At 41.6% G+C, this 27,454-nt stretch overlaps 1 protein-coding gene across 1 annotated transcript in view; it reads right to left on the bottom strand.

The window, feature by feature from the left end:
- Positions 1–27,164, bottom strand: part of galnt1 (UDP-N-acetyl-alpha-D-galactosamine:polypeptide N-acetylgalactosaminyltransferase 1) — a 73,116-nt gene extending 45,952 nt beyond the window's left edge. Inside the window, exons 1-2 of the mRNA XM_022192984.2 lie at positions 26,722–27,164; positions 5,039–5,152 (exon numbers count right to left, since the gene is read on the bottom strand). The gene's annotated coding sequence lies outside the window, so the exon portion shown is untranslated. The remainder of the gene's footprint in view (positions 1–5,038; positions 5,153–26,721) is intronic.
- Between the last annotated feature and the right edge of the window lie 290 nt (positions 27,165–27,454).

Genomic DNA, 27,454 nt, shown 5'->3' with positions numbered 1-27,454 from the left:
AAGATTTTGGTAATGGCCTCAAAAAAATCAATACAATGCAATTCCCTTATGTTAGAAAGAGAGAGAACAAAGTTTGAAAAGTCAGTGAAAAAAAAGGCACAGAGTAAAACAGAGAAGTGCCCACGGCAGCGTAAAAGTCCCAGTTGAAATTGATTACCAATGCAAAACTTGGCTCAGGAGCAAAGCAGAATTAAACACTTCAATCTCCAATCACTGGGGCATTTTTGGCCAAAATCAATACATATTAGTGTCACGGGGGGACTTCCCCTGACGGTTGAAGAGAGCGCAGCTGCCCGTCCACACCAGAAATACCACAGACACACACAGGCGTACAGTGCATGTATTAAAATAAAGCAGATACGAAAACATGCAAACCACAGCAACATGCCCGTTGGTCTGACACCAGTGTGCCGTTATTGCTCTTCGTACGACTTCACATTCCTTGACTTTATCTCCTACTCTCATAGACATGTTTTTACTTCATAAACATGTAAAGGTACAGAACTAAAGCTTTGACAATACTGTCTGTGCAAATAAATACACCAATTTACACATCATCAGACTGCGTGTTAATTGGTGTAAAGACATGCTCAAACACTAACATCCAGATCAAATCGTAAGCCATACATGCTGAACCCAGCAGGATTGAGTGTCTGGCTCTCAACTAGTAATATTACAGCAGCTCCGACTGTTGCCAACCAGGCAGGATTTACGAGACTCTGGCATCACAGCAGGATCTCACTTTAACAGTCTACTTTGATTTCTTTCAGAAGATCAAAAATGTGAGCAATGTTTCAAGAATTGCTTCACGCTTTTACTTTCCAGAAAACGTTCTGTTCCAATGTAACCATATCATTTTTGTGGCTGTATAACCCTCTGAACCCAAACTGGTTTCTGGGTGTTTTTTCATTTGTTCCCGTCACATTTTTATTCACCGTGGGCTCATTTTTCACAGCAATATAAGGTCTTGGCTCTCCAGGAAAACGGCCCAACTCAAAAGTATTAGTCCCATTAATCACATAAACAAAAGGGGAATTGCTTTAGTTTAAAAAAGAAATTCTTTAGTAAAACATTTTTAAAAAATGGACTCAAGATGTACAATATTTTTCTGAGTGCTCAAAGATGTTACCAATACTGGAAAAATGCTCACCCTAAACCATAAACATATTTTACTAGTTAAATTCTTTGTGTCCACATGTGTTGAGCTGTGTCACTTGTGATGTCACGGCTGCATCGAGGGCTTTTTAAAAAAAATCAATTTACAGAATCTGATTCAAATGGTGCATTTTTGGCACATATTTAAATGAGACTCAGTAGAATCAGTTCATTTTGCTTAAATGTTGCGACTTTAAGCTTAGATTGGGAAATGTTTCTGAATGAAACGGCATGTGACTGATGAGACGTTCAAGAGCAATCCGAAAGTTGGAAATTTAATGATTTTTTTCCGATTTTGTCAGTTTCTGGCCCTAATAAATGGTATTCAGATTCAGTCGTCAACCAAAATTTATCTAAAATAAAAAAACTTTTCTTAATGTTAAATATTGTTATTAGACAAAAAATGTGATTAATTAGATACATTTTATTAATCGTGTCCCACCACTAATTTTGAACCCACTGGTTGATTTTCGGTTTCACGGTGTTAAGTCCAAATCTTCTTACAGTTCCACAGTCATGTAAAACAATGTTTGTGAATGTATACATTAGGCTTTTTGAAATAAGATTCCATTATTAACAGAACACAGGTATGAAAGATGCACATCAACTGCAAAACTGCCCATTACTTTCCATGGCTTGTACTACTGTTCAACTGCAATATTTTGGGTACTTCCCCGGTAGCCGTTTAACATTTTTTTTCCAGAGTGAAAATCAACTAGCAGGGACATATAACACTTGACCTAATGACTAAACAGACATTGCTAAATGTCTGTGTAGTTGTGAAAGCATCAAAATGTCAGCTCTGCAGCAACATATTGTGATGCTGTTGCTTACCTGCGGCCTTATTCTATAATAAATCACAGCAGAATAATAGCTTATTTATCCGTGTGCCACCCACAAACGTTCACGCATCTTTTACAAACACTAATAAACCAGGAAAAATGTTTAGCATTGACAGGATACTGCATCAAGATAGATGCTAAGATTTCATTGATACTGTTTATCAGTATTGAGACTTCAATCAATTAATATTCTTCCTCTGATAGGATTAAAATTTTTAACTACAATGCTTCATCTGTTATTTGTTCATAAAAACTTCAAAGTGGTGTTTCTTTTAATTGCTGTTCACTGGGAGAGAGAGAGAGAGAGATAAAAGCCGATTTATGGTTGTTGATTTATGTTGTGTACAAGATCCGTTAATGACTGACTATTTAACATGCAGCTCGAGTAGGGAAAGCAACATCCAGGGAGAGTTAGTGGTCGTAAGCCAACGTCTGTGCAAAGGTAGTTCAGATGTTTCAAATACAGTACCAAATGAGATGTAAAAGTAAAAGAAATGTCAGAGCAGAGCTTTGTTGACCGGAGGAAAACAATAGAAACCCAACAGCAAGCTTAAGTTAAAACTTAATCTGATGGTGTAACCTCACTTTAATCCTCTGAAGCCCAAACCCCGCTGAGAGGTTTCAAAGGAATGCTATCTTCAAAAATAAAAAAAAATAAAAAATCACCAAATTACACCATTTATCAGAGCAAGAATCGTCAGACTTCCAACTTTCAAACAGTTGTTGAAGTCGTCAGGTTTGATGTGCAGCTCCGTTGGGAAAATTAACTAAATCTACGATTAAAATCACAATATTCCATCACTTCCTCATTATATTCTACATGTCACGTTTCAAAATTCATCAAAAATAAACAATCTGTATTAAGCAGAATCAGCAAAAAACACAAAATTCAGAGACTTTTCAAGTGCAGGCTGATTTTAAACAGAGAAGAGCGATAACGAGAGACTGAAAGAACAATAAAACACTCTGGATAAACAAAATGAATGCAAAAAGCTTTAAAAAATTATACACAGAGGAGCGAGTTGTTTGGACGATACATTCAGCATGATGAAATATCTTAAAGTTAATGTGCAGAGTTGTGTGAAAAACACCCAGTTTGTAGAGGATGTAGAAGCCTTAACAGCTCAGAATCAATAGCTTGTAAAGCCATCATTTTTCAAAGGATTTATGGCGTTATTACTGTGCCATACTGCATTTCTGAGCTCTCTCAACTTCCATCCACAACTGAACTGTTTCCATAAAGGTGCAGGACTTTAGAGTTTGGTGAAAAATGAGCCCACAGTGAGTTAAAACATGACAGGAGCAACAAACGCCCAGATAATCCAAAGCAACACACATATATAGCATACAGAAATAATATTAGATAATTAAACAGTTGTGTATAATTTACAGAAATTATGCACGACTATTCGAGCAGATGCCAGAACTGATTTAAGAATGTCCTGGCCTATAAATCAAATCCTCCAGACACAAGGGAGCCGCCCATAGGGGATGCTACAAGCAGCACAGCGAGCTGCATTGGTCAACGTTACATCCATCATTCTATTGGTGGGGCACTTTAAAAGATCTGAGAGCAGAAGCAGTCCGAGTGGAAGAGATGCGCTCCAGCTGAAGCACGGAGCATTTGTGCAGCAGCAGTACATCTGAGAGCAGAAAAACTGTTTTTAGCAGAGCAGATTTGCACCGGGGCAGAGGCTCTAGAGGAAAAGCATCACAAACTCTAAATGTAAAACAGAGAAATAATGCTCTCAAACAGAAACACCACACTCATCACAAAAGAAAGTGGGTGGTACAGTGCAGTGGTTTGCAGTAAAAGTCTTAGCAATTTTCTGTATTGAGGCATTTCATTCTGTTCAATAACATTTATTACAACATATATCTGAGACTCCAGAGCTCTTGAGGTCTGAAAAGTGTCAAAAAAAAACACATAGAATAAAGATAAACAATCCGGTTAAAGCAGTGTATTTTTGCCATTTTTTAAAAACACGACATGCATGATAAAGCGATTCTGATGAAATATTTGGATTTCAACTTTTCCGACAGGACCACACGTCACAAATGATTAGTTCAAGGACCATTGGAAAGCTGAAATCAATCAGACAATTCTGGTTTCACAGTTTCCAGCGCTCATATATTGTTTAATTTTGTAGATTTTTAAAGAATTGCTTCAAGCATCACAAAATCTGGATGTAAAAATGAAGAAATAATGCTCTCAAATTGAAATTCCACACTCTTGAATCAAGAAAAGGAAAGTAAGCAAAGGCGGAAGTACTTACAACATTTAACTGAGCCCAAAAACACATGCAATAAGAAACAGAATCTGCTGTGAACAGTTCGTTTTTGCCACATTTTTAAATGCGACATTCATCGTAAGGTGATTCTGATGAAATGTCATGATTTCAATTTTTCTAACGGAACAGATGATTAGTTGAAGGACTGTTAAAAAGTGTTAAATTCAGACAATTACATTTTACAGTTTCTAGCTCAGATAAAAGGTGTAATTTTGCAGTTCTGCTAAAAAAAAACTCATGCATTTCACACCCACTGGCAGGTTTTGAGGTTTAGAGGGTTAAGTCTGAACGTCTGAGAGCGAGGAGATGCACTTAAACCGAAGCACAGGGCATTTGTGCAGCAGCAGCAGTATATCTGAATGCAGACAGTTTTTACCAGATTTAAACATGAGCTGGGGATATTCGAGAAAGAGAGAGCAGGATTTTAAGGGAAAGCATCACAAAGTCTGAGCATAAAATGAAAAAATAATGTTCTCAAATTGAAACACAGCACTCGAGTAAAAAAAGGAAAGTAGGCAGAGCTCAGGGTAGAGATTTGGTAGCGATAATAGTCATAACGTGCATTTTCTGTAAGTGTTAAAGCATTTCATTCTTCATCATTTGTAACAACAGATATGAACCTCCAAAGGCCATAAAGTTTCAACAGCACCCGAAAACACACAAGAAAAAAACATGAAAACCCGCAGCTGAAAAATATCCTCGATGAGACACAGCGACAACTCCGAAAGTTCAGCTTTACCACGTTCGTACCTTTTTCGAGTGATTTAAGGGGTCTCTGGTCAGATGTGCAGGGCGCTCCACCAGCAGAGGAGGCGGAGCTTCAGAGATCCCACTTCTTGTTTTGCTCGTCACTCAAACATGCTCCTGGAAGAGGCAGAAGAAACGAGCACAGAATTAACAAATGTTTGCTAAGCATGCGTGCGGCGGAGAAGAAATTTTGTGCAAACACTAGACTGAGGCAGGAAACACTGTAAATGTGCATTTATGTCTGTAACGTTCACTTGGTGACAGATTTCTTTTTTCCGTCAGATAGTCTGAAAAGAGATCAACAGCGTTCCGATAGCACCTCATGCACAAAACCGCAAAGCGACCACACGAAGGCACGAGAGAAGCTGCCACCCGACAGCCTCCAACACGCATCCTCCTTGGGCAGACACAATAATCGCACTCATCTCGCTCAAATCATCACCAAGTCAGGCTCACAATGTCACCAGGCACCCTTCCAGCTCGTCACTCAGTCAAAAAAGTCTTTGGAAAAGTTGTTGTCAGTCACTTACAAACTGACAGCCAGGCTCTGTATCTCTTTGTATTGTGTTATAAATCAATCATCCTCCCTCTTTCAACACGCCTCCAAAGGTCAAACGCTACCAAAGACACTCTGCCAGCTCTGGAGTGGGGATGAAAAGAAAGCGAGGCGGAAGACAGAGGGATGAAGGGGTGCAGGGAGACGGGGATGGACAACTGTCGAATTCTCAGAACTGCTCATTGCACTGGATTAATCTGCTATTTTTGAAAAATCCACAGAGAATAAAGATGAGAGCGAATATGAGTCAGTGTGGGCATATGTGTGTCTGCGTGTCCTTCAATCTGGCCCTTGGCCTACTTTAAAGCCAAGTCATCATTCTGGTCCGCTGGGGCTTCATTTTGCAGCCCGTGTATGTGTGTGTGCATTAAGAGTTTGTATTACAAGAAGAACCGCACCATAAATCTCTTCCTGCCAGCCCACACACTCCTGCATTAGTGACAGTGAGGAGGCAGTGCTGCAGTGCAGGTATGCCTCGGTGTGTGGAGGGCCCTGGCCACCAAAGATTTCCGTCTCCTCCTGGACAAGGCATCATTCCTCATCTCCTCCTGTCTGTCGTACCCTCCAGTCCTGAGCCGTCTCTTTCTCCCTTTTCTTTACACTCCTTTTATCTCACAGACACGTCCACAAAGTTTGACTGGAGCGTAATCCGTCTGCAAATTGGGAGCAGGACAAGCAAGAGCTTCTATAAATACTCATCAGATTCCCCCGACAATCACAAAATGAACCTACAGACCCACACACACACACACACACACACACACACACACACGCACACACACACAACACTGCAGTGCAAATAGCAACCCGTCTGTCTTTGTCTGCAGCGCAAACCTCTTCCTCTCCTCGTTCTGCTTTCTAGCTGTCTCATGCCGGAGTCATCGAATGACTGTTGCATGTCGGGGAGGAAAAAGATCGAGACAGCGACCACAAAGAGCAAGAGAGGCAGACAGAGATAATGAGAGTAAGCACTGTACAACATGCTTTGTCAATACTCTACTTAATTACTGTCAAGCTAATAGGGCTGCCATTAATGACTATTTTGAATCGATTAATTTGTTAATGAATTTATTGATTAGTCCATTATTCTACATGGTAAAGTTTTCTCCAAATTAGCCAAACAACCATTTCATTTCAGTTTTTTTTGCATTTTGACAAATTACAGGCCAGGTGGTGGTGGAATCCGAATGTTCGGATCTCAAAATAAATATTCGGATACCACCGTCACGACCGAATATTCGGGTCCAGCCCTTTAAAAAAAAAAAAAAAAATCTGTCTTTTAACAGTGCAGAGCAGCAGCTTGAAAGTGACCGCTAGTTAGCATGTAGCTCTAATGACCAATGTCTCAGTTTCATACTAATTTTATTTTCTGACAACACAAACAGAAAACTCTGTAAATAAAAACAACTTATTGTCAATCCCGCTGTATTAAAATGCAGGTCATGGGAGCACAGAGAGAAGTTGTAAAATGTCTTCACGTCAGATGGAACCCGTGTTTTCTCTTCAGGAGCTAATGCATTGTGCGCAGTGTGGTGAACAAGCCCTTTGTTTTGTTCTGTTATTTCAGGAAGGACTCCTATATCTTGGAAGCTTTGATTCTTTGGAAAATTTGTCATCAAACTGAGTCAAACTCTGTTGCAGCTGCCATTTTCTAAAACTGCAGCTGACCAGCCGCTGAAGCCAAATATGACTGATGAGGAAACACATTTGCTATGAAGGATTGAAGCCGTTTAGAAAAAAGTAAACACCAAGCCGGTTTAACATATTAGTGTCAACGTCATCATCGATTATGCCAACTAATCACACCAGCCCTGCTCGCTTCTAAACCAAATTTCAATTAGAACATTTCAGTGAGGAAGAGACTCCAGATCGCTAGTTTTCCAGGCTTCTGTCCAGCAGTGCAGCAAAGGTGGGAGGTCTTCCAACATATGCTACTACCTCAGCTTTTCCTACACCTGGGCATTAACTGTACTCTTATAAAATGTAATCCCTGCCCTTGGACCTTTAAAGCCACAAAAATTTATAGAAAGCGCTGCTGTAAGACGGACCCAAATACGGTGACTTTCGACGCAATGAAGCGCACACCTTGTTCACATCAGGAGGGGATGTCGCAGTGGTCACAGATGGACACTTGGTCAGATGCAGAGCAAGTGAGCAGAAATGGAGCTGTCCAAACAGTGAGCTGTGCCAGTGAAACATGACATTATGTAGGCCAACACGGCACCGACACAAGCATCCAGAGAGACAGAAACGGGCTCTGAGAGAGTGCACTCTGCTGCAGGTTAACAGGACTGGTGCTGCTGCAAATATCCAGTTTAATCCATTATAGAAGTAACTTTCAGACCCTGATTATAAAAACACAGGAGTCTGTCCGATGTCAAGCTGATGGGCAGTCTCTGTGCGACTTATTAATCTTGTACGATGTGCTAACTCATACCGCACATTTTAATCAAGCTTTCGGCACAGCCAGAAGCTGCGACCTCTCTGCTCACACTGTACGGGTCAAACGGAACATAGATAAGCACAAAATCCTCAGTGCAATTATGGCAGAGTATATTCAAACTGCCCTGCTTTAATGATTAATATAATTATGAATATGGTGCATGATTGTTAATCGCTTAACCCCAAAACTTGTCGGCCAAAATTACACCCTTTGTCATAAAAAGAAACGGCAAAACAGAAAGAATCACTGGATTTTCTGTGGCATGTGGTTTGATCAGAAAAAATAACCAAATCTAGGCTTGAATCACTTTATTCTACATGTTTTATTTAAACATTGGTCAGAAACAAACAGCTTGCATGAGCCAGATCCTGTTAAAAACAAAAAATGTTGCCCTCCTCACTACAACAGAGAATCCATAATGTCTCAGCTGTGACATACAGTCACACGAAAAAATAATCAATTAAAAGCAGGATTCAGAGGAGCAAATGTCAGCAAGTTGTTGGAAAGTGATTTTAGCATTTCCTATTTTGCCTTCCGTGCCAAAACAAACTGACCCCAAAACCACAGATTGTGTGCACTCTGGTGCCAATACTAATAAACAAATGAAACGTCAGCCAGATGTGACTGATCCACTTTTGCTGCAGTGGGCTCACATTAATACCCTAAATCCTCAGATTAGAATACAGCAAAAATTGATCTTGTGCTCATGAGTAATAGCTAAAAAAAAATCTCCTAACTTGTCAGTTTTCTAGCACAATACAATTAAAGTGTGAGTAAAAATGAAGAGTACAAGCAGTTGAAATGCTCAGAGTTACAGTTCTAACTGACAGAGCAGTGAGTCAGTGTTAAGATATTTTTAAATCTGTAAAATAAATAAATAAAAGTCCCCAGTGCAAAGGTGGTATTCTGTTTTGGAACAAGCATTCACAATTAGGACAGGAAAACAAAAACATATCTAATTCTCTGCTACAGTCTTAAGTGGTGTCCCTTTCTTGTGTGCCTCCTTACTTCTCTTCATTCCAGCTGTGAACCAATGCAGAGAATGCAGCACAGCAGCCAAAAGGTTTGCTTCTCAGCATCCCACCCTACTCTTGCCTTTATCTCTGTCCCTACAGAAAACTCCCCGTTATTAATCCATTCAGACTTGCAGTCTCTTCTCCCACATAGGCCTCCTTCCATTTAGCCTGGATCTACGTAATTCCTGTCATAAATCCAGAACACCAGTGACGGAGGCAGACTAAAACATGGACGAGCTCATGGGTGGATGAGGCAATTTCTGCTAGCAAGCAGAACTTCAAGAAATCTTGCGGAAACAGAACATCATGAGGTGTAAGCGTGTTGACACACATGGCGCCTTGCAAAATAAAGTTGACGTGCCAATGCATGCGGCCTCTGAGGCTTCAAAGCCGGGCTGAGGCCACACAAGGTTGAGAAGCTCTGAAACAACCTCTTTTACGGACAATTTAGAGGTTAGTGTGGGAAGAGCTAAAACTAACAGTCAAATCGGTCTTTCACAATTCCCTAAGCTCAGTGTGAACACAGTGTGACCAACCAGCCATGTCCAAGCATTAAACCTAACTGTTCCGCTGTCTCCCTGAAGACTTCCAGAGAAAGGCTCAGACGAGGGAAGACACTGGCTAAGACAAGCAGAAAGGTCTCTTCTCTTAAGGCTGTGCGATAGCTTGCTATGAGCATGGATTGTGTGTAAGCATGTGGGTGTGTGTTTGGGTCCCAGCCAGGGTTTCTCTATGTGTTACGTGACTCTGTTTGCAGCGTATGTTGTAACTGAGGGAGTCCAAAGATGACATCTTTGGCATCAACAACAACAAACTGTGCTGTACTAAACCTGGGCCAACTGCACCTCCCTCCACCTCCTGCCAGCCATTCCTTCAACCTCCTGCTCTGTCAAGCCCCTCATGTCTCCAGTTGTGTGGGAAAGGAAGGCCCTGGAGGGCCCACAGCACCCCATTCATGCGCAAACACCAAATCCATGCTAAATAGGGACTAGAGGAAAGGCAACAAAAGATGACAACAACCCTATCACAGGCTGCTGTAGCTCACCATTTCTGACAGCTTTCCAGGGGAAGCCCAGGGAGGAAAAACAGGAATGCCAGGAATAGAGCATGGAGAAAATAGGTAAGGAGCAGCTGCTCCCAGCTCCCTGGACACTCCACTATGACAGACTCATCTAGAGATGAAACGCCTCACACAACAGCTTGTTTTGCTTTCCATAATAACGAAGTGCGGTGGGAGCTCGGTGCCTGTCGCTTTCTAGATATGCCGTATGCAGCCGCAGAGGGAGGAAGAAAGAGGGACCAAAGGACAAACAGAAAAGGACAGATGAAAGGAGAGAGCAGCAGACAGAAAGACAGAGATCTGCTTCCTGTTTACAGAGAGCAGAGGAAACAGAGCAGCAGGCCGCTAGACCACTGTTAACAGGCACAGCAGCAGTGACAATACAACAGACTCACTGCCTTCCCTCCTCTGCGTCCTGAATGATTACACAGACCAGATTTAGCCTAAACCTTCCACATCCATCCCTGCGTATCTTGGTGACATCTGGAGACGTCCACATCTCCGTGCCGTCTCTGTTCTGGCCGGCAGCCGTGCTAACAGGATCAGGCTTCAGTGGATGCGTGCCCCCAGCTGTGCGTTCAAACGCTCCCGGCAACATTCCCAATCCAGGACAGACTTCCTAGCAATTCTACCCAGCATGCAATCTCCCCCTCCTGTGACGCAGTGGCAATGTGTGGATTTAGCACATTTTCCAAGCAGCACAAAGCTGTGTTTTTTTTAGCTGCTGACATTAGTGATCCGATAATTTAATTGCCACGTAGCTCTTAAAAACTCATTTAAAAGATGGATAAGAGGACTTACTTTGAGGAAACATCTTAAAATCTGTTTTAAAGAAGCTAAAAAAGGAGGGAAAATAAAAAACAATTACATAATGACAATTTTTCTACCTTAAAAGCAGTGTCTAGCTGGTTAGTTGACCATCTCAATCCCAAAAACTGCGGTCGGGTTCAAAACGAATGTCATCTTTAAAAAGATCTCCAAAGTTACACCAGTTAACAGAGCAAGAAATTGTGAAAAACAGAAAGAATCCACAGATTTTCAACTGTCTGATGTTCCGTCAATGAATCCTGGCATGCATTTCAATCAGAAAAAAAAAACAAATGTAAGGTTACATTTGAACTGAGTCATCAAAACGACTTCATTTTACACCTCATTTTAAAAGACGTTAAAAATGTGTTAACGCACAGCAGAGACGAGACAACAAGAATGCCTGAGAGCAAAATAAAACACTTTATGAACAGAATAAATGCATCACAGCTCTGAAACATACAGAGGCAAACTGTCTGCAAGTGGTTGGAAGATACATTCAGCATGGTGAAGGATCTTTCCAGAGATGATGTTCAGATTTGTGTGAAAAGCACCAAGTTTGTAGAGGTTGCAAAAATGTAAACAGTAAAATAATTATAGCATGGGAGTCACGTTTTTTTCCCAGTATTGGTAACATGTGTGGGCGCTCGGAAAAATCCTGAACAGATTCCAGATTTTTCTCAAATTTTGGCAAAAATAAATAACCAAAGAAATTCAACTTTCACTTGTTCTTTTGAATGATTTATGACATAATTCCGTTATACAGCAGACAATAAATTTCTGAGTTCTCTCGCCTTCTAGCCATGGTTGTACCATTCCCATAGAGGTGCAGGAATTTGTATTGCAGTGAAAACTGAGCCCACAGTGGTGTAAAAATGTGAGAGGAGCACGATTTACTGTTGCTTTAACTGAATTTCACAGAAAGTCGATTAGATTTGGATGTTCCAACTTAACACAGTGACTACAGCAATGAGGAAGCATGCAAATAACCAAACTGAATTATACACACTCACAACAGTAAATCTCTGCCCTTCAATGCTTACACAATATGTAACACTAACATGGAGCAAAATGTGTTTAATTGGTGCAGATATGGTAGCTGCTGACAGTCTAACAAAACCTCAGCAGTCCCCGAGTTAGACTGACATTACACACTAATGCAGTCTGTTCTTCTATAGGAGAAAATGGCGTCTTTTCATATCGGTGTTCAAACTGTGCCATTAAAAGCCACTTAAATAAAAACGCCCTCTATTAGCTGTTATCCATCACTGGCTGTCGGCGGCATCATGTAACCCGCCTGTCTGTTAGCATCTACGGTTCCTCATTAATCCTGAACAAATTTAACACTACTGGCCCAGTTCAAGTGGTTTGATCTATGAGGCCATATTTCAAAAAACTGACACTCAATAGGCTATTGGCTGCTGCAAAACGCACAATCACCGGCCAAATATCTAAATTTACACATACAACTCTGCAGGCGCGCACACACACACACACACACACACACACACACACACACACACACACACACACACACACACACACACACACACACACACACACACACACACACACACACACACACACACACACACACACACACACACACACGTTTGTTTTTCTATACCGGTGGGGACTTACCATTGACTCCCATTCATATCTAACTCCTTACCCTTACCCTAACCTTAACCATCACCAAATCAATGCCTAACCCTAAACAAACGTTTTTGCACTTTTACATTTTTTATTAACAACAATATGGCCAAGAAAACGGTGTTGCCACCCGTGGGGACCTCATTTTAGGTCCCCACCGTAAGACAAGTCCCCACCTTTATAGCAAATAGTCAGGTCAAAGTCCCCACCAGTATAGCAGAAACAAGTACACACACACACACACACACACACACACACACACACACACACACACACACACACACACACACACACACACACACACACACACACACACACACACACACACACACACACACACACACACACACACACACACACACACACACACGCATTTCCTAAACAAGCTCGCACTATCAATATTTCATTTAAGCAGCTCTGTCATGCAGTCAATAGCCCCTGCACACACACAAACACACAATCCTCGTCACACTACATAACCTCCAATAAGCCTTCATTGTGAGTTCTAAATGTTCAGCAATAACTTTGGCTTAATGGCTGCAGGTGGAATCCACTATGAGCTGCAGGCATGACTAATCTGGCCATCCTCTTTCAAATCTAACCTTATTAAGAAGTCATACAGATTGTCATCTCTATTCTGCCTCTTTAGACCCCATCTTAATAAGAAGAGCCTCGCACACAGTTTAACATTCCCATGTTTGGATGTTTTTTTGCCTGTGTATGTGCACAGAAAAACGCCTGGAATGATAAAACAGCCAAAGCATTGTGCTTCGGGGTATGTAGAAATGTACAGAAATTTACAAATTAAAGATCTTAAGTGCAGGGTGGTTTGTGCTTCGCTTTGTGCGGTTGAGAAACATTTTTCCCCCTACAGCAAGCACAGAGGCAGTATCCTGCTGCTGTCTCTGCGTGGCCTGTGGAGCTGCAGCCACACTGACCCACATCCAGCCTCTGGCAGATTACACTGCAGCACATAAAAACACACACATGCACGTTCCCAAGATGCATGAGTGCAGCGCATCTGACATTTGTGGCTTGTCGAAATGCAAAATTTCTGATGGCTTAGCACACATGCCCACACATACTCTGAAAAACAATGGATGTGTTGTTCCGCAGTCCATCAGCCAGGAGTGACTGTTGATACGGCTATCAGTGTGACCGGGCCAGAACAACTCCACTCAAGGAGTCCTCAGACAAACACACACACAGACACTCAAGGGTAGCAGCCTGGTAGCAGATAAGAGCTGGAGATGGATGGCTGTGTATATGCGAACTTTGGGGGCAGTGCTGCACCTTTGTCAGGGTGAGCCTGGGGCAGATAGCTCGCCGTGTCACACAACTAAGACAGAGCTGCCACTGCAGAGCTTGTCCTTTCTGTCCTGCTCTGGTCTTTCGTCTGAAGCGCAGATACTTTTCTATCTGGGTTACAACTTGTGCGGATGAACATTTTATACGTTAACTAACCTTCATAGTGATCTTTGAAAAGCCTGGTTCTGTCTTCCCGTTATGTGCAAAACTGGCTCATGTTGCCCCCGTTTGACCCTCTGAACCCAGAGATTCTCCAGCGGCTTTGAAAAGCATGTCATCTTTTTAAAAAAATAAACAAAGCAGGAAGAATCTGCGATGTGCAAAACTTACCAAAACTGACTTTAACCCCATCATAATCACTTTATGTACCATATCTCACTCAAAAAATGCAACGAAAATTAACTGCATGCTCCGACTATATACTGTAAAAATCTAAAAATATCCACACAGAAGGTCATAACTGTGAAGCTGAACTGCAGGCTGTTTACAGAGAGCAGAGACGACACGAGACAAGAAAATAAAACAGAATGCAGCACAGCTCAAAAGCAGCATACAGAGGAGCAAGTTGTTGGAAGATACACGCAGCATGGTGAAATATCTTTCTCAAGTTGGTGTGCAGAGCAGTGTGAAGAACGCCTAGTCTCTAGAGGCTGTGAAAGAAAACAGTGAAATATGTACAGTATGTAGAGTGATCATTTTTTCCTGTCTAAGTAACACCTCTCCTCCTAGCCACGGCTGTGTTGTTTCCATAGAGTTACAGGACTTACACTGCAGTGAAAAACTGAGCCCACAGCACGTAAAAATGTGACGGGAGCAAACTGTTTGAGGTTTAGAGGATTAGATGTCAATATTTTCTGGTTTCTTTCCTCTTCTATGACAGTAAACTGAATATCATTGGGATGTGGACAAAACAAGACATTTGAGGATCTTTGAAAAACACTGATGGATTTTTTTTTTTTTTTACCATTTGACATTTTTTAAACTAAAATAGACAGATTAATCAATACTAATGATATTTAGTTGTAGCCCTACTATCGGCAGTGGATAAATTCAGAAGTTATGAAGGAACTGACACAAAATACACATTTGTTTTTTTAAACAGTACACACTATCACATCCCATACTCATTACAGAGGAGCCTGACACTAGAACGCTGTGAAAGCCTCGGCTTTTCAGAAAGATCCTCAGCAACAAACTGCACCGCACCAAAATAGCAAGCATATTTGGCAGCCAGTTTTAATCCGTGTTTGTCATCTTGATTTCTGCCGTGAAAATGAAACATCAGCTAACCACAACATAGCCTAGAGTTGTACTCGCTGGAAATCCATCTGCCATCCATTATCCCTATGGATTTTGCCGCTCGACTCTCAAAGTCCTTCTCCTGAACTAGACGTGATATTTGTTTCGTCAGTTGTTGCTGTCTGTTGATAATGGGTTTGACGAATAACTCTTAATCAGTGTCACTGCTAATCACCGTCAAGCGAGGGAAGTGACTTTATCAACAGCAAGATCCTTCTGTTAACTGTGCATTGTTTAAGCAGCAATAACCTTCAAATAAAAGCAGTGCGAGTCCATAAAGAGCTGTCATACAGGTACAAACAGGCGCTGCCACTACATTCAGCCATTAGAGTTTGACCGAGGCACTACAGAACTGGAGTTAATCTCTGTACGGAGCCTGCTGCTCCTTAACAGTAAGCCTGGATCAAACGCAGCAGACAAATATCTCCACAGAGATCAATAATGTATAACTTAGCCAGACCACCACCAGCACACAAAATACCATTACTGTTTGATTGATAGCGACTGCATTCCAGTACAGGACTTACACTACACATGAATATAGGGACCCTGATTAGAAGTTTACCTCATTATTGCAGCTTTTACCTCATATTACATTGGTGAAGCATGAACTTCAGTACCTTATCTATCAGCCACTCACTCAAGTTCTCAACTGTCAGGTTCTTGGAGGCAGTGAAAATCATTTTTCTCTGATAATTTACATTTTTCAAGACGGACTCCATGAGCTCATTATCTATGACAGCCATAATGTATGACAGCTTTTTCTCCCTGGTTCGTTTCTGCAGTAAAGACACTGGGAGATGCTGTCAGCTCGTTTTCACTTGTCATGAATTTATTTCCTCCGTGGCACCAACACTCATTACACAACCGTTCAGAAACTCCTGCGGGTTAAACTGTTCAAGTCAAACACACTTACGGCTGATCAATACGGAACTACTAACTATAAACCATTGATGTTTTATAGCCGAGTGCATACCCAGAACTCCAGTGTCCAATGCTAGAAAACATGATTTCACTTTTTCAAACTAATTTTGCTCATGCACCTGTCAAAGTCAAGTGTGCTGTAGTAACTAAGTGGAGACTAGAGGCTTCTCTGTGCACAGCTTTCCAGCATCTACCGCGGATGTGAGGCATCTATGGGACATTGGTAAACTGTAGCATCTACAAATGCAGGCAAGTTCTGCATGCGAGACGTTCCCGGGGCAACTCGAAACTGCGGCTAGCAAAAAGAACCTTGGTTACACTCCCACTCTAAACACTCACGAGTCTCTTCATGCACATCAGTCACACCGCGCCACCCACCATCACAAGTAAATCCTCAACCTGTGGGAAACACGAAGATATCATGAAACTGCCCACACGGAAATGCATTTGTTGCCAAGAGTGCGGCCAAAGCTCGACTAGGAACAGAGCTCTTGCTGTCATGTTCCGAATTTCAAAAGCAAACATGAAATGTGCTGTGACAGGTGCGTGGCCACCAGAGCAGCCTCCACAAACACAGCGAGGAGTCAAAAATGCTAATAAAAACTACCTTTTATTGACTAAGTCCAAAATCAACCTTATGAAACAGAACAACTCGTTTATCTGCACCTTTACAATCATTATTTCCACAAATGACCAATGCGGTTAAGCTAAAAATGTCTTATTTAGCACCAAAAGGTGTGGTGAGAAACGGATATAAAAAGCTTGGCGCACCAGTGGATCAAATGTAGACGTTTCGTCAACCAAGCAGCTATTTTAATGAAAACTGCTTACCTGTCCACAAGCCAAGAAAGCTATAGCTCCCAGGATTACTTCGGTATTGCTTGGCAAGAGCCACTACAGATGCGTTTGAGTATTTTACTTGCTAGACCCACCTGCAGATCTTCTACTGTCCCACAGACTTTACGTTGGAATGACATCAAGCAACTCGCTTATCAAAGGGAAAAAATGAAATGTGAAAGAACCCAACAGATTTAAAATTCATAACAGTCTAAAGCCAACCTTATTTGCAGTCTGAGGTGTTGCAGGTGTCGGTTTAATGTTTCTCTACCTGTATCTGTAGTACCACAAGCGTCCACTGAGTAAGACTTGCAGACTGAGTGGTGGTACAGATCCAGCTCCCTTTACATATCCATGTCCAGAGTAGAATGAAAACAGCTGCTGGTCTAGCAAACTCAGACATCTACATGAAGACATTTTTATTTTAAACCATAAAACTTCTACCTATAGCAACCACATAATCGGAGTTTTATGACTCCTAAATCTGTTTAGGAGTCACAAAATTAATTTCAATTTGAAAACTTCATGGATGCATTTTATTCTGGATGTGCAAAAATCGAGATTTCTGGAAAACAACAATGAAGACACTCATGTTCTCTTTCCGTTTAAGCCTTCACTGTCTACTACATTCCTTCTATTAATCGCATTCCTATTATGTGACTGTTTTCCCAGTAGAAAACAAAGACATCTGCCTTAACTAGAAGTGGTTAATTCAATTTAATAACACCTTAGGCTACCCTGTTGTCTACAAAAGCTAGCAGCTGTTGTGCAGTTAAGTAAAACTCTGGTCTTACTTTTAATGATTTCTGGTCTTCCTCTGCAGTATTTACGACAACGACACAACCAACCACCTGCTTCATGTTTAAAAAGACATCTGTATTTTCAGTGTACATGAATGATCGCATGATATGGCTTTCCAGGTACATGAATATGTGCAGAAATTATTTCTGAAATGCAACTAATGATGCAGCCAAAGACTACAAAGGATTCATAATTTTCCACTCTATTACACTGCGAGGATGTTAATGATTAACCATCAATTAATCCGTTGTTGTGGAAGATTTTACAGATGAACTATATGTTAGCTGAAAAGGTAGAAAAACAAAGCGCACACATCAGAAACTATTGTAGATTAGCTGTAGCAGTTGGTTACGGCATCAGGTGGAGCATCTTGCTGTTTACTGTAATTCCATGTTGCCAAGAAAAGAGCATTGCAGAGGTTAAGCTAGCAAGGGTCACCATGACAAAGACTTACGTGGCGGTGAATGCCTCCCAGTCACGATACATATTCATGAAAAGCCCTAGTTTACTAGGACAGCATTCCTGTAACTGAATGTATAATAAGGCCAAGTTGCTTTCATTGCAAATATGTGTCTGTAGAAAAAAATTGCTTCATCAGCATATGAAGAAAGGCGCCTTGTACGTACTTTGTTGAAACAATTAAACATTGACTGGTTGCACAGTCGACCATCAGTGGCAAACATTGTTTAAAATTTGCATCCCTAATACACTGTTACTCTGCTGATCTGATGCATGGTTACATTAAAAACACATATTTGTCAATTTAAGATCCCTGTTGCTTTTTCAAACCTAATTCAAAGAGAAAATATAGAATTACATTTGGTTAAATAGAGTAATCTATTAAAACAGGTAACCAGAAAAACTAAAAAGTCCTCTTACATTAAAGCCCTAAAAAACAAAAGCTGAGAGCTGGTTGGAGAAACCAACACACACTCAAACTGCGTGTAACTCATTACAAAAAGCACACAAACAATTATTCCAGACCAGTGGGAGCGAAGTTGTGTGTGTAAGTATGTGTCATACAATTGTTTCTTCGTGAGTCAGCACAAATTGGCAAATCCACTTTCTCCTATGGCGAGTTTCAGGGGGGATGGGCAAGAAGCACGGCTTTCACCATGGTAACACTTTTTTTTTCCCTGTCGAGTCGTATCTTAGACTGAAATAGATGCAACATAAGGACACACATGACCTGAACGCTCTCACAAAGAGGGGAATTGTTGGAGCTAAGCTGAACACCACGTATAGCGTTACTCAGCACTAAGAGCCTGAGCTGCTGCAGTCCACAATATTTCTCTCTATTGAGGTGCTCAAGGTGACTCTTAAAGCTTTAATGTCCCTGCACAGATTCTTTCTATGCAGGAAATCACTTAATAAGACAACAAGCGGTGAATTCGCCTCAGCTGGATCTGCATATTGACAAAATAGCGTGGGCATGCGTAGGTGTAAGAGAAATATCTAAAAACACATTTACAACAACAGAAACATCTTTTAATCTGAGCTGTAATCTCCTGACATCTATTTTACTTGCATTTCACTCCCATGATTTACATTCACAGTCCAGAAACTGATCAGTAATCGATCGACAACACGAAAAAAATCATTTCGATAATTGTGTCCTGATACAGTCACTTTGATTACATTCCAATAGCACAGATACATCTCAGCTCACCTACAAAATAAAAGCTCTTGCCAGAGGGCATTTAGCCTCACACAAGACTATCTCATGGTGGACCTAGGCTAGCTAAACTCCCACAATGCTCTCTGCTTACCAACACGAAACTGGCAGTACTTTGAGTGACTATCTACAGCAGTACTACTAATTATTAACAGCAATTAACCAATTAACCAGTAATCACCTGACAGTATTCTTGCTTTCTCTTTTACCCACTTAGGCTGAACTATAAACCCAACGTTGACACATTATCTGACAAACTGATGCCCTCAAATCACTTCTTCTGGCAAACACCCCAAACAACCACACACTATATCACACACCACAAACAAATGCATCAATTTGAGAGAAGGGAACCAGAAAATGGTTGGAATTTTACCATGTAAACTGACTAAACAGATGGATCAAATCAGCTGTCAATTAATTTACTCTACACCGACTAAAGCCCCCTACACAGTTGGGAGCAATACAGCTTTATAGAACTGCCAGAAACTCCAGAGTTGGACTATGATACTATAGTATGGAGTTAAACACACCGACTGTATGTAAAGATGGACAAAACCTCCTAAGGGGATTGAACCGCTTTAGGTGCCAGCCTCATTTGCACATTAGAGGAAGTTTTTTTTTCCCCCCAGTGGTTGCCGCTTGATTCATCGCTACCACAAGCTGATTTGATCAAATGCCAAAAACAGGCTGAACTGCAGGCTGTGTTTGGACAGAGCCATGAGGAAAGACGCATGGAACAAATTAGAGACATTAAGAGCAAAAGAACAGCAATATAATGAATAAATGAATTAATAAATACATAACAGCTCAAAAATTATACACCATGTGGCAGGTTGGAAGGAATTTTTTGGAAGATCCATTCTGCTTGGTGAAACATTTTTCTAAATATTGTGGAACACAGTGAAAAAAACACCCAGTTTGCAGAAGTTATTAAAATGTAAACTGTTAAATATCTACAGCATTTAGTGTCACTATTTTTCCAGTATTGATAAAACATGTGGACAGATATTGCACATTGATTCCAGATTTTTTTGATACTTTGATGAAAAAGGTGATCCAATAATCAAAATATCCGTCTTTTTTTCTCTTTTTATGATTTATGAACCCGAGTTCTCACTATTTTTAGCCGTGGTTGTGCTGTTTTCATGAAGGTTCTGGGCTTTTTATTGCAGTAAAAATGTGACACTAGCATGAGACGCTCAGAAATTGCTCAGAAATTCCCCATTATCAGTGGCAATACGAGGCATCTTGTGAGAAACAGAACACTATCCAGACACTGAGCATCACTTCCTTTAGAGAAGCAGCTTATATTTGTATTTGATGAAGGTTCAGGGTTATTTTTGCCAAATTGATATAGTCCAGTCTTAAACTCTGCTTACATCACTGTGCTCTTACCTCATGATGCCATCGCAACTCAACAACACAAGGACATAAGCAACCAAACTGAGCACAGAAATAGCCCATTAATTCCTTGTCAGAGGAGAACCAATGCAGAAAACAAGAGACTGCAGCAAAGGAGTTGAAATAAACCTCTGCTGAATACTGGGCTAAATCCTATTTCCTTATCATTAAGCCAGCAGAAACACTGTGTCCATCCAGCTGAGCCACAGTGACAGACTCTGAATCATCTGTACGGGCCCCTATATGCAGCTTAAACATACTGCGCCATAGCTTAGGGTTGCCCATGGTCGTGCCTGCAGCCACAACATTTCCATCGAAGCCATTTATGAGGAGTCAAAGTACAGCGAACGAGGCGCTAACACGCAAGGTCAATGACTGACTAACTCTTCACGTGAGGAGCGTGATTTCAACATCAACAATTAATACTTGCGAGCATGTGTTTGTGTTGGGCTTTAGTTGGTTCCAGCCTGAGAGGGAGTAGGGAGCTGGCAAGACTCCCTGGTGGCACTGGCTGACCCACTTCTACGCAACTCTATCCCTAATGTGACCCGCTGGAGAGCCAGAGGACACGCATGCACAGGCCAATCACATGCGTGTATGTGCACGTGCGCACACACTCACAGCCGAAATTGTCTGACTACAAATCCTAGAGGACTGAGAGGCAGCAGGGCAAAAAAAAAAAAAAAAACTGCTAAATGCTGCCAATCCCTCTTTCTCATCCCTCTCTGTTTTCTGTTTCTCCCACTTTGTCTGAAGATCAACCATTTAGGTCTCCGCTATCTGATCTCACTAAACTAGCTATCAACATCCGGAGTGGGTTTCAGTAAGTTCTGCACTGAATCTTGGCTGCCTGTTAAGAGTAGAATAGCTGATGTAATACTAAGGGTGCTTTCACACCTACGCCTTTTGGTCCGCTTAAAGCGGACTGGAGTCCGCAACACCTGCAAGTACGGTTCGTTTGGGCTGGTGTGAAAGCAGACCAGATTTTTTTGGTTCGGACCAAAGAACCGGACCGAGACCACCTTTGGGACCGCTACGGGCCTCCACCAGAGTTTCCTCTTTCATTTGACCCCAAAACTCTTTGTCAACATGCCTGTCAGTCTTTAATATTACTACAAGTAGTGCAAAATTTACTCAACTGTGCTTCCTGCTGCTTTTAAGTGTAGCAGTAAGTCTGACTGATGTAGCCTGATCAGACAACATTATTAAAAAGGAAAACCCGCCTTAGTAAAGTACCGGGTTAGAAAGCTGTCAGTAATCAGATCTTGCACTGACAGATGATGTTTGTGCAATGTTTTCATGTGGGATGAAGGTTTGATTTAAAAAAAACACACACACACACCGATTTCTCATAAACAAAGTCAACCTGACTGGAGCAGATAACACAAGAGGTGTTGCTACACTTGCTCCAGTCTGTTGATGACAATATGCATCCATAACAGAGATTTAGAATTTCATTTCAGGGTCCCAGTTTTTCATTTACTTGCATTTGGTCGGCAATGAATTATCAGTTCTGTTATTGTTTTTTGATTAACTTGTCAAATGTTTGGTTTATAAAATTACAGACTGTTGAAAATATTCAATATCGTGTCCTTGAGGTGATGTCTGGTATTTGTAGCAACCAATACAGCAAAGCTCTTGAGTATTCCTTTTAAAGACAACAGACAAGAAAGAGACAGGCTGATATTTTCTCCACACTGGAGAAACTGACAACAGAATTTGCCATTTTTCTGGCAAAAATCGCTGCCACCTGTGCTGTTTGAGGAGCACTAACTAAATGATTATCTGAGCATTTTCTTCAGTGCTAAGCACCTCTCAGACATGCAATCCTTTCCATTAATCTGATGACATCTGAACATGCCGGCTCCGTGTTAACACCTAGTAACATTTCCGTATCAGTTTCAACATAACATAAGTCTCGACTGCATGTCGTCGCTTTAACAGACAGACACGCACAAGCAACATACCTAGAGGTGTGCAGAGACATTTGGGGAAGGCCTTTACTACATTTCAGCACCAGTGTTGGTCCAGAAAAAGAGTTTCCTCATTTGCTCTACAGTTTCACATCTTTTACTGCCTGAATTTAAAGACCTTTGCTGTGATGAAAATGGAGACTAGCAAGTCAGATTAACAGACTCAGCAATGAGTCAATCCAGACTTTGATAAAATGATAAGAGCTGAAGTTTAGTTTGTTACTTGTAGCTGTTTGTAGGAGTTTTTACTGACTTTATTAAATATCTACAGCATCAAACACTTACATACACATGGAGTAACAGCAGTAACTTCATGATTAGCTATAAATGATCCCTGACATGGAGACAGGATGATCAGAATCTAAAAGCAGCACACTGTATGTTACTGTGGTTAAATCTCTTGTTACGTACATACATAGTCGTCCTTAGTTTGAGTACTGAGCTCCCCCACATGGGATATTTGCTATTTTACTGCTGGTAAAGCGGTAGTTAGATTAGCATAACATACAGACATGATTTTAAGTAGTAGTAAACTAACAGCAACTAAATTGCTGTTAGTTTAGATTTGTTTCTGAGTGTGTTATTGTGTATTATACACAACTTGATGAACTATCTAACCTCTCATGTACAGCAAATATCTGGCATGCACTGTGGCTCTCTCCATCACTCTGAATGCAATCATGAGGAACACTTAAAGTGAACAACGTCTGAATGACTGAATGTCGTCGTTTTAACAGATAGATGAAGCCACTGTTGCGTATCTTGTGTCTGAAAAGGTTTCTACTTAATTTTTAACCACTTCACAGCCTTTGTTCAGGTTTAAGCAAGCTGCTGGGTTAAATAACACAACAAAGAGCAGAACTGCAATAAGTTCAGCTCACAGAAATGTGTGGTTTGCAGCTAAAAATACTAACCCGCTACTCATATAATGTCAGGTCTCAGCGGCTGTGAAGGCAGGAGCCTGATGCTTCACCGTCTATTTACGTATGTGAGCAATGGCAACGCAACAAAGCAGGGTGACCTAAGTTTTGGGGGACCGGCGGGCTGGTATGAGCTCCTCCTGCATGTGTCTGTTTATGTGCATGCGTGTGTTTGCATGTGTGCCTGATCCGGCCATAGTCTGGAAGGAGGAACAATGGCATTCCTGTGCTCTGAGCTCCAGGTGGCTGTGGAAACCCAATCCCAAACCAAGCCTCGCTGGCACACACAGTGCCGGGAACGCCGAATGCTGCTGCCTCCCTCCGGAGACATGGGCCAGAATAGAGCTATTGTTCCAGACCAGCTCGGAGCAATAAATGCACCACAGCCACGCTCGATGACAAACACCAATACACTCACAAACAGAGTGGATATTAAGGGCATTTCACCTTTAGCTCTTTCATTTTCAGTATTATACACTACTGACCCACAAAGGCAAGGAAACAGCGAGTTTATAGAAGCCACTGATTTCTGCCCATTACTAAAAACACAGAATACAATTTGGTTGCATTTACACACATTACACTTTATAATTTAAAGTTTTTTAAAGATTAAATGAATTACATTCCAAAGCATGTCATTATGATGATTATAACCACTTGTATTGCCATTACCCAGCAGAAACACACACAACCCATTACTTACAGATGCCCTCTATATGAGCTAAAGCCACAGTGACGCACTTACCGACAGTGGGTTGTTCTTTCAATTTCTATACATGTGAGAACATAATGGATGTCATTCCCTTTCTAAGAGTCTACATCTAATTACGCTGTCTCATAAAATGCATATCCTAGACAGAGCTTGGCCAAAATATTCCCATTTTTGTTTAAAAAAAAAACAAAAACATCTCAAATATGGACACACAGCAGTGCATCTGCGGTGGCCTGAAATCAGTCCACACACACTCACAGGGCAGGAAACGCTTCATGCCGACTCCACGGCCTTGAAATGAGGAACATGATTCATTTCCTTTCGATGCTGGACAGTCATGCCTGAGCACAAGTTCAGACATACAGCTGTGAGGCAAGATCCTGAACATGAGACAAACGCAAGCCGAGTCAGGAGCGCCGTACAGCTCGAGAACATACGACTCACGTGCACTAAGGCTGCAAGACATTGGGGAACATGCATACATTGCAATACACAAAGATACAGCAATTTTCACCAGATTACTAGCTATTTAAAAAGAAATAACCATTACAGAACAATTGAAGTGATTTTGTAGTGGAGTGCATCTATAAATCATCTTCAAAAAGCTGCAAAAACTTGTCTGGAACCTGCTCTGGATGGCATTTAAATGTGGCTTTGCACTCATCATACAAAGCTTTGTGGTGCCGTTTTAAATAGTCAAATAATTTAAGCATGTTGCTTTGTAACACCCAGTACCTGTATCCTTTCTGCAGCCAAAATATTTGCGTACAACCGACGTTGCATTTCTTTTTGCAACCAAATCTCCCTTTTCTCTCCTGCTCATCGCTCATTTTGCTGCGCACACATGGAGCCTGTGCACGTCAATGAACTTAATCTCTTGAGAATAAAGTCAGAAAAAAACCTTAAATCAGAGGAAATGATGTTCACCAGACTTCTCTTGGAAAATAAGAGCGATTTTTTTTTTTTGTATAAAGCAGCAAAACAAAAGTTGCGGTGTGTCTGAGTCGATTTGTTTCAATGTCAACGCTGAAGCAACACATCGTGCAGCCCTGACATGCGATGAACACATTACAAGGCAACAACCACACAGTATGGTCAAGTTAGCTCTTGATTTCTGCAGGTAATCTGTGCACAATCGTCCTCTTGTTCACCATTGGACCGTTGCTACAGGTAGCAAACAAGGTAGAGGAGCTTCCCTCCAACAACGCAGCATATTCTCCTCCAGCACTTGCACAGAAAACGCCACACACACACATACACTGGGGATAAATAATAAATGCCCCTCTTTTCTCTCCCCTTAAGGAACATGACAGATTCATTTAATTGGTTCCCTGTCAATTCTACATCTTCATCAGCTCGGCTCATGCAACTGCCGACTCTTGCCGGATTGATAGCGAAACCATTTTCTTATCTCTTGAGATAATTACAGCATTGTTAATGCATCCTCGCTCATGCACACTCATTCTCTCTTCTTTCACTCGCTCAATGAGTTTCTCTTCCACACGCACATGCTTCAACCGAACCCTAAAAATAAAAAAAGGTCTCTTTGTGATTGGATTGGATTACATAAAATGTGATTAACCTCTGTTTAACTGGGGTTAAAATCTGCAGTCCACCAAAGAAGGGAAGCTTCATTCAAGCCACTAGTTTTTTGGGTTTTTTTTCCTCCTTCTTCTTCACCTTGTTTGTGTGGAGCCAAGCTAAATCATCTGACCTCTAATCAGACACTGGAGACTCAACAGCCGCCAAGCAGAGGTTAAATTCCAGGTTTACAGCTCATCTTTCCAGGTTGTGATGCAACACTGGAGCTCTGCACACTCCCTTGTAATCACTTTAATGCCTCTTTTTTCCCCCTCATGCATTCGTACAGTGAAGATAAGCAGGAAGAATATACGTGCATAGGGCAGGCCATCTGATAACTGTTTCATTTGACTAAACCGTTAGGGGAAAAAGTCGCTGCAGTCAAATGCGGCAAGTGTTGAGATAATATACATTAACCTGGCCCAATCAGCGGCACCACGGATCAACAGTCAAGGTTGAGCGCTACCGTTAGATGCCTATGAAGTGTTGGAAACGTCTGCTTTTATTTCATTGCACGTAAAGTGAGAATCGGTGTGTTGAAGTCGCATCGCATCCTCGTTGCTTGGCTGCTTCTGTCAACATGAACCCCCCCTCTCTGCCCTGCCGTAGCGCCTGGCTGCCGCTGCTAGAGAAGGGGTCAGAAACAAGCCCGCAGTGATCGTGTGGGTGTTAAAAACAGACACAATATCAGGTTATTTTGATCCATTTCAAGCTTACCTGGAGTGACGGGTCGCCTCGAACCGCCGCGGGCTGGGGAACCGACAAGGCTCAAAGTATCGCGGCTAAGTTAGCGGGTTTGGCTAGCTAGCTTAGCGGGCTAACGATGGGGGGAGTGAGGCTGCTTCTCCGTGTGTCGTCGAGACAAACCCTAAAAAAATATAATTAAAAAAACAAAAAACAAAATGTAAGCCGGCGATGTGAGGGGTTTTTTTCGCGGCTGCTACCAGAGCACCGTCCAGTGTCAAAACCCGGAGAAGAAGACATCCATTAGAGCGTGTGGCGGCTCAGTAACGCTATGCGGAGGGAAGCGCTCTCTCTGCGGGCGGACGTGCTGCCGCTGCCTCGGTGAGTCTGAGCAGAGCTGCGCTGCTGCCGAGGAGCGGAGAGGAACAGAGGCAGCATCACTGCTCATCCCTCCCTGGACTCACTCAACCCGGAAGAAATACTACCACTGATCCCATCCTCCTCCACACAGTCCCCCAAAAACAGCACTGCAATTTTTTTTGGGGAAAAAAAAGCATTGAAGAAGCTAATAATTTATGCAAAAGCTGCAGAAAATCAGAATATTGTAGCTGAACTGCAAACTGAGGGACAGTTTTTATACGAGACTATTACTCAGTGTTTCTACTGTAGACCAAATACCAGCTGTTATAATGCAAGTGTTGAATTCAAAATGTTACTCTTTTTTGCAAAAATACATTAGAACTCATTCAGAATAATGAGTTTTATT

The sequence above is a fragment of the Acanthochromis polyacanthus genome, chromosome 12 (assembly GCF_021347895.1).
Source record: "Acanthochromis polyacanthus isolate Apoly-LR-REF ecotype Palm Island chromosome 12, KAUST_Apoly_ChrSc, whole genome shotgun sequence".
NCBI classification, from domain to species: domain Eukaryota; kingdom Metazoa; phylum Chordata; class Actinopteri; family Pomacentridae; genus Acanthochromis; species Acanthochromis polyacanthus.
The sequence above is the reverse complement of the archived record's forward strand: the minus strand, read 5'-3'. Positions and strand labels throughout refer to the sequence as shown.